Consider the following 8,221-nt stretch of genomic DNA (forward strand, 5'->3'; position numbering starts at 1 on the left):
CCTTTTCAAAAAATAAATACGAAAAAAAATGCAAAACAGAAAAAAAAGAAAAAATCTAATTACCTAAGAATCATTTCTACGTATTCCCAAATAATCCAAATTGATCAAAATGGATCGGAAAAGTTAAGCACAGATCACAAGTCACAAGGTTGCCTAAGTACGTACAGTTATAGACTATTAGGCTGAAGGAAAATGGTTTAGTTGTAGCTAATCAAAACAAAGAGTTTTTAACACTAATCTAGACTTCTGACAAGGAGGTGCTTATTTAGAATTCGTTGTTGTGTTAAGGAACCTTTGCTGATGTGATAGTTTTTTTGATAGTTTTATTTTTTTTTATTAAGAGTTTATTAAGGAAAGTGGTTGTTAGATTGGTAAGATTGCCACTTAAAGGCATTGATATCTAAATATCTAATATAGTAAGGAACAGTTAGAGATGTAATAGCTAATTGTATGACATCTCGTTTCTCATATTTTAGTATTAACGAAAAACGGTTCATACTGTTTTTTTGTTTTTTTTCTTTCTTTCTTTCTTTTCTTTTTCACCATATTTAATGTTTATTTTCATAAAACAGTTTATACTTTTATACTGTTTTTTCACTGTTTTCAATGTTAATTTTCATAAAATAGTTTATACTTTTATACTATTTTTTCACTGTATTTAATGTTTATTTTCATAAAACAGTTCATACTTTTATACCGTTTTTTTCACTGTATTTAATGTTTATTTTCATCATATTTCAACCTTTCCAGCATTTCTGTTTTTTTTTTTTCCAGATGATGTTTTTATTTTCTTCATTGGCTTTTGATAGTGTTTTGTCAATGTACTTGATATCTTATGACTCTTTTATATATATGTTGTTTTAATTACCTTCATGTACTCGCATCCAGTGGAGAAGCATCGGGTGATGATGATAATGGTGATGATGGTGATGATGGTGGTGGTTGATGATGGTGATGGTGGTGATGATAAGGATGGTGATGATGTTGATGGTTGATGGTGGTGGTGATGATGGCAATGATAAGGAAGGTGATGGTGGTGGTGATGTTGATGGTGGTTGATGATGGTGGTGATGATAGTGGTGGTTGATGATGGTGGTGGTGATGGTGATGATAAGGATGGTGATGATGATGGATGATAACACGACCCATACCCCATTCCCCACGAAGGTACGATCCCCAAGGTCCCCAAACCACGACTTCCTCGGTCGTCCCCTGGGCCTCCCCCCCCCTCCACCCAGGGGTGTCTCTCCATGAGTCGACCTGAAGGGGGGTGGGGAGGGGGGGTTCGTCCTAAGGGAATCGAGCCAAATGTCCACAGAGCCTAAGTTGGCGGTTCTGGATTATGCAAGCGGCAGGTTCTACGCCGGTCTTCTTTGGTTGCAATCGGCGTAAGGACCTGTTGCAGGAGGCGTTAAGACGCGATTGCAAGGAATAGGATAAAGTCAACAAGACTGCAATATCAGGGCCTTGAAGGTATACGATGATAGTAATGATGATAAGGATAATGATCATTATAATTATTATAAGAAAAAAATAGCAATGATGATACTAATTACCATGATTATAACGAAACAACAAAAGAGAAAAACAATGATAACGGTAATTAAAATAATAATACTAATGAAAAATATATTTTTTAGTATATTTTCTGTAAATCATCCTTCATTCTCTCTGTGTTTAGGGTAAAGGTTATTTCTTCCATTAACTCCCTCTAGTTCTTTTAAAATATCCTTTATATTTGATTGCTTATCCAAGGTCTTATAATAAACACAAATATATTTGCACCATAAGTATATATTCACAAATGTATATACTATAACACACACGAAAAGAACATAATAAGCAATATCACAATCGGGGTAGAATTCCAAGGAGAGTGGCGAAAGGGCGGTTCTGTGGACAGCGCAAACTTCCATGAGTTTTCAGTCGTATCGAGGAGTATAGGTGGGCAGGCCCTCTTACAATAATCAGCACTCTCAATAGAAGAAGAAGAAGAGGAGGAGGAGGAGGAGGAGGAGGAGTAGGAAGAAGAAGAGGAAGAGGAAGAAGAAGAAGAAGAAGAAGAGGAGGAAGAGGAAGAAGAAGAGGAAGAAGAAGAGGAAGAAGAAGAAGAAGAAGAGGAAGAAGAAGAGGAAGAAGAAGAAGAGGAGGAGGAGGAAGAAGAAAAGGAAGAAGAAAAAGAAGAGGAAGAAAAAGAAGAGGAGGAAGAAGAAGAAGAAGACAAAAAGAAAAAAAAAGCCACCAGCTCAACCAGTTCGTAATGTCGGGATCATCAGTCACTTGCAGGTTTTGACAGGTGTTTGGAGGCTGCAAAGAGAGCAATCAACAATAAATTTAATATATGACCCAAATTGCATAGATTAATTTAAACAAAACATTAGATATCTTGCAACATTTGATGCATCACAAACAGAAAATACGGAAACTTACAGAGGTGGTGCGGAGATCGGAGCTAAGTGAGGTGGTTAGAACTTGATAGGCTAGCCAGCTAACCTCGCTTTGAAGCTCCAAAGCTGAACCACAAGATTCTTACGAACACTCACGAACACTCACTCACTCAACACACGCACTCATTGAAACTTTCTCACGTATAGACATTAAATTAGTGCCATACAGTGAAAATGAACAAACCCTGTACACTCTGCAATATGGAATGATATCTGTTATGCTCTATGGTAAATCCCCTAAACTTGTGGGAGAATTAAACACCGAGATAAAACGAAAGCAGGTTCTTTGGAGGTGTAAATAAAGCAAAATAAAACAGGACATTCTGGGTCTCCTCGTGTCCTGGCAGGCTCGCTCCTCTCGTCTCTCTGATGTTGTTGCCAGATGCACGAGGTACATACAGAAAGTGTCGTACCACAGAAATACTATTCTCGTATATATAGAATACATGCTACATATTGTACATAGAACAGAACGTAAATATAGCAAACAATGTAAATAATGATACATGTGCTTTCATGTAACATGTAATAACTTTTGAAATAATATCACTGCGATAAAGTTAATCATAATACAACTAATATCACAATATTAGGCATTATCTGTTGCCTCATTTGTAAAGTATTACAAATACTGTTTCGTGTATCGCACTATATTGCTATAATATCCCACAATATCTATATCATTACCTTTATCTATTAGTCTGTTCAATTAACGCTTTGTCAACTTGCCTATCTGTATATATGACTATCTATTAATTATTTTATTAATCCATCTACTCTTATATCTATCGTTCTGTCTGTCTATCTATCCATCTATCTAATTATCTGATCATGCATCAATTATTCTCATTAACTCATTTTCCACTTACTCATTCCTCACAGATCTACAGTATCTATCGAGTTATCCATCTATCAGTCTATGTCACTCATTGTCTATCTGGATATTTCTATCTATCCCCCTGTCCTTCTATCTGTCTAACCATTCATCTATCTATCTATTCCCACTACGTGTATATTTGTATTTAACTGTCTACATCTTGCTTTTGTGTCTATCTAACCATTCAGCTATCCATCTATTCTCGCAACCTGTCTATCTGTATCTATATTCTATCTGACCCACTCTCTCTATCCTTCTAAGCCTTCGTCTATCTTCGCTATCTGTCTGTCTCGATCTATCGGCCTGCCTCTCTATCATTTTAATCATTCCTCCACTATCTATTCTCATTACCTGTCTATCTCTATCTATCTGTCTATCTGCCTACCTCTCTGTCCATATAACCATTCTACTTGTCTGTCTATCTAATATATTGCAATTAGAGTGACTTAGTCTTATATTTATGCAATCGTTTTATTATTAGTAGTAGTATTATCATTGTTATTTTTATCATTATTATTATCATTATTATCATTATCATCATCATCATCATCATCATCATCATCATCATCATCATCATCATCATCATCATCATCATCATCATCATCATCATTATCATTATTGATTTTATCGTTACTGTTTGTTTTTCTTCTTCCTCTGAACAGGGAGTTGAGAGGGGGGGATAAAAAAAAAAAAAAAAAAATGGTCGCGGTATAAATCCGCTTTTGTGATTACATCCAAATCCTATTGCATTACTGACAGCATTATGGAATGTTATTAGGATTTTTAATCGAAAAAAAATCAACAGGATAAGTGATTCAATATGAAAAACATAAATTAAAACGTGCTATTATTTTTGAAAACTCAGATACTTAAAGAAAAATGTTGATGCATATTGATGCTACGTAAACCAGTTAAAAAATAACAATAATAGTAGTAAATATTAATAATAATGATAATGATTATGACAATGATGATGATGATAACATTGATAATGATGATGATGATAGTAATAATTGTAATAACAATGATAATAAAAACAATATTAACAATTATATTAGTAATACAAATAATGATGATGAAAATAACAATGATAATAGTAATACAGTAATAATTGCAATAATCATGGAAATAACAAAGATGGTAATAACAATAGTGATATTGATGAAATTACGAATGATAATAACGACAATAATAAGAGTGATGATTGTAAAAAGGGTCATGAAAAAGATAATATGGATAACATCAATCATAACGATAACGATGATGTTGATTAAGATGATCATTATGATGATGATGGTAATTATAATGATGGTGACGATGACGATTACGATGATGATGATAAACAAGTTAGCAAATGCATCAACCTGAGTCATGTAATGACAACGGTTTTAAACAAAGAATTTAAAATCAAAAGAAGAATATCTCCTGAAATTTTCAAATTAGAAAAAATATATATAATAAAATAAAATAAAAACTTTATGACTGATGCATGTATACTTCCAACTTTCTCCTTTGCGACAAAAAAAAATAACCTTAAAATAACCCTAAAATCCAGAATACAAGAACAGATAATACTAGGCCTTTCATCCACCGCCCCCCCCCCCAAAAAAAAAATGATAATAATAATAATAATAATAATAAATAAATAAATAAATAATAACAATGATAATAATAAGTAAATGAATAAATGAATAAAAAAATAGATAAATAAAATACAAAATAAAAACGCTGATTCGGGTTTACGTCACAAACTCCTTCGTAAGGACTAAGACCGTATCTTCCTTCGCAGGATTTTGGATTTAAGGATGAGAGTCTATCCTAACCTCGGACTAAACTGGGACTCGAACCCACGTTATTCACTACGCCAAGGCTGCCCGATATTTATTATGAAATACAGTAATGATTGTCGTAATAGTGATGTTTGTAATGATAGGGTGACGATAATGATAATGATGATAATAATGATAATAACGATAGAATCATAATGATGGTGGGAAAGTGTCTTCAAGAAAACATTTATATCTGTACCTCGTTGAAGGAAAACCTGGAAAAACAGCTATGATAATGATAAGATAAGTTATTGATATATATTTGTATCATTTATTATCTGATCATGTATCAATCTATCTATGTAGTTAATGGTGATATATAAAGATACATATATATACATAAACACAAAAGTGCGTGTTTATCTATATTGACCTTCTGAGTCTCAAAGAGGACCAGTAATCGGTTTATCTTTGATTATATTTGATACTTCTAGGTTTGACGTTTTTTCTATACAGTTAGAATGCAGAAGCTGAAACTCAAACTTAGCCATGAAGTAAGCTCGGTGAAATTAACACTAACGTTACTGTATTGATTTATTATCATCACTGTTATGATGATCTTGTCTGAACATGTTATTTCAAATGAACCATTATTATTATGAGAATTATAACCACCGATTTCTATATAGATATTTCGATTATTATCGTTATTTTTTCCCTCACCATTTCTTCGCAGTTGTAGTTATCAAACTCACCAACATTATTGTAATCAACATCTTCCTTTTTACAGATATCATAGTCACCATCATCATTATTCACCCTTTTTAATTCAATCGTAATTACTACTAATAATAACGCCATCATCGCATTCATTACCATTCCAGAACACTTCATTTCAACAGTTGATAGCGTCAATATACCAAACACCATTTCCCAATTGACAGATACAGGCACATGAGGTCATGCAGTGCAGGTTCCCAATTCTCGTGTTATCAACGAACAGTATTCTAAGCTGATAGAATCAAGAGAAAATCCCTTTGACATACACGCTTGTTCATACCACATGTTTCATTCATTTGTAGGACGCTATGTGAATTCTAGTATTCCCTTTATACTATTGTATGCTAGAATCAGCTTTCAATTCAAATGCAGACTTTGTTACTTTGTGTGTGTGTTTGTTTGTTTGTGTGTGTGTGAGTGTGTGTGTGTTCCTGTTTTGCAATCGAAGGATTCTTGCATTTCTTGGTCTTAAGTAAATCTCTTTCTTTCTTTCTGTCTCTCTTTCTTTTTTTCTTTCTCTCTCTCTCCTTGACTCTCTCCCTCTTTCTCTCTCTCGTTCTGTTTATCTCTTTTTCTTTCTCAGATCAAACATTTATGAAAGCACATCATTCTGGACGTTACCGTGCTCTTAAGTGAGTGTGTGTGTATGTGTGCGTGTGTGTATGTATAGATAAATAGATAGATAGATAGATACATAGAATTAGATAGATAGATAGATAGATACATACATAGATAGATAAACACATACATTTTTAGACATATAGGAAAAAGGAAATTGATAAACAAAATTTCATTCGGATGAACTTTTGCCCTTTCCTTTGGGCATAAATTCGCAGAGCAGAATAGGTCGATAATCTGATGAATACATGTATAGATTCATTTAATAAGCGGTTATGAACGACAATCTACAAAAGCCAATTCATTACTGTAGTCATCCCGATCTACCCAGAGTCAAATTATCTGAATGATATCAACTTAGATCAATTTCAAAACGTTTTCGCCGTTCGTGTAATGTAGGATTTTTTGGATTTATCTTTTCCTTTTTAGTAATGTATCTTTTTATTTTATTTTTATTTTACAGTATGCATGATTTCGTTCACTTTTTTCTTTTTTTTCTTATGACGACTCAATTGGTCACTATGTGTTCTGAATTATGAACAATTGATAAATTAACAATGTTGTTGGAAAGGTTCAAATCAAAATAAACATTGGAGTAGCCTGATGTTTTAGATTAGTCATTGTCAGTTAAGTCATTAGTATTGTCCACCACACGTACGACCCCCCCCCCCCAGGAACTCATGGCTGTTGCTTTAAGAGAGCGCGTGTGACGTCATTTCGTGGCCTAAGGAGAGAGTGTAGTTAGCGGTTGATCTTTCGCTCTAGTCGGACATGAGAGAAAGAGCACATTATTGTTTTCTTATGTCTTCTTCTCGTTTCTCTATCTCGTTTAGTTAGATCTCTCTATTGTCTCTGTTGTCCTACATGTAATCCTGTTATCTTTCTCTCTCTCTCTCTTTCTCTCTCTCTCTCACTCACTTTCTCTCTCTCTCTTATTTTCTCTCTCTCTCACTTTCTCTCTCTCTTTCACTTTCTCTCTCTCTCTTTCTCTCTCTTTCTTTCTCTCTCTCTCTCTCTCTCACTCACTCTCTCTCTCTCACTCTCTCTCTCTTTCTCTTTCTCTCTCACACACTTTCTCTCTCTCTCTCACTCTTTCTCTCCTTCACTCACTTTCTCTCTCTCTCTCTCTCTTTCTCTCTCTCTCTTTCTTGCCCCCTTGTTTTCCCCTCCACTTCATGTTGACAGAAGCGACATCAAAGTAACTTGCATAGAGACGACACGGGTCTTATCTCTTCAATGTTTGTCGACTTTATAAAGAAAAAAAAAAGTCCCTGCTACCTGTAGAAACTGGACCAGACCACAAGACCCTCTTTCGCTCCACAGAAAGCAATGGGTATCGTTTCACACTGACGCCACACTGTAAATATATACATACCCCTTTGCGATCTTCATTCTTTCGTAAAACGCCAGCGCTTGAGCCTGTCCCCGCACGTGTCACTCTCCCGAGGCACATGAATGCCGCGTAAATTCTTAAACCTAATTACCTACCGGCGCCTTGACAAAAAAAAAAAAAGCTGCCTTCACTAATGCCTTGGCTGTGCTTTTGTGCTTTTGTCCTTCGCCGGAAACACTTGAAGTGACTGTGAACAAAACATGGTCGCTGTTGTTATTTGCTCGTCATCTCTTTTTTTTTTCCTTTCTTTATTTCCTTGGCTTTTATTCGAGAAATAAAAAGTCAACGAACAGTACTTTAGCAGAAGTACATAATTGAAGTTCTTGCCCCCTTTTAT

Source organism: Penaeus japonicus, unplaced genomic scaffold (genome assembly GCF_977035675.1).
Source record: "Penaeus japonicus unplaced genomic scaffold, GWHDUDI00000001_assembly GWHDUDI00000021, whole genome shotgun sequence".
In the NCBI taxonomy this organism is placed as follows: Eukaryota; Metazoa; Arthropoda; class Malacostraca; order Decapoda; family Penaeidae; genus Penaeus; species Penaeus japonicus.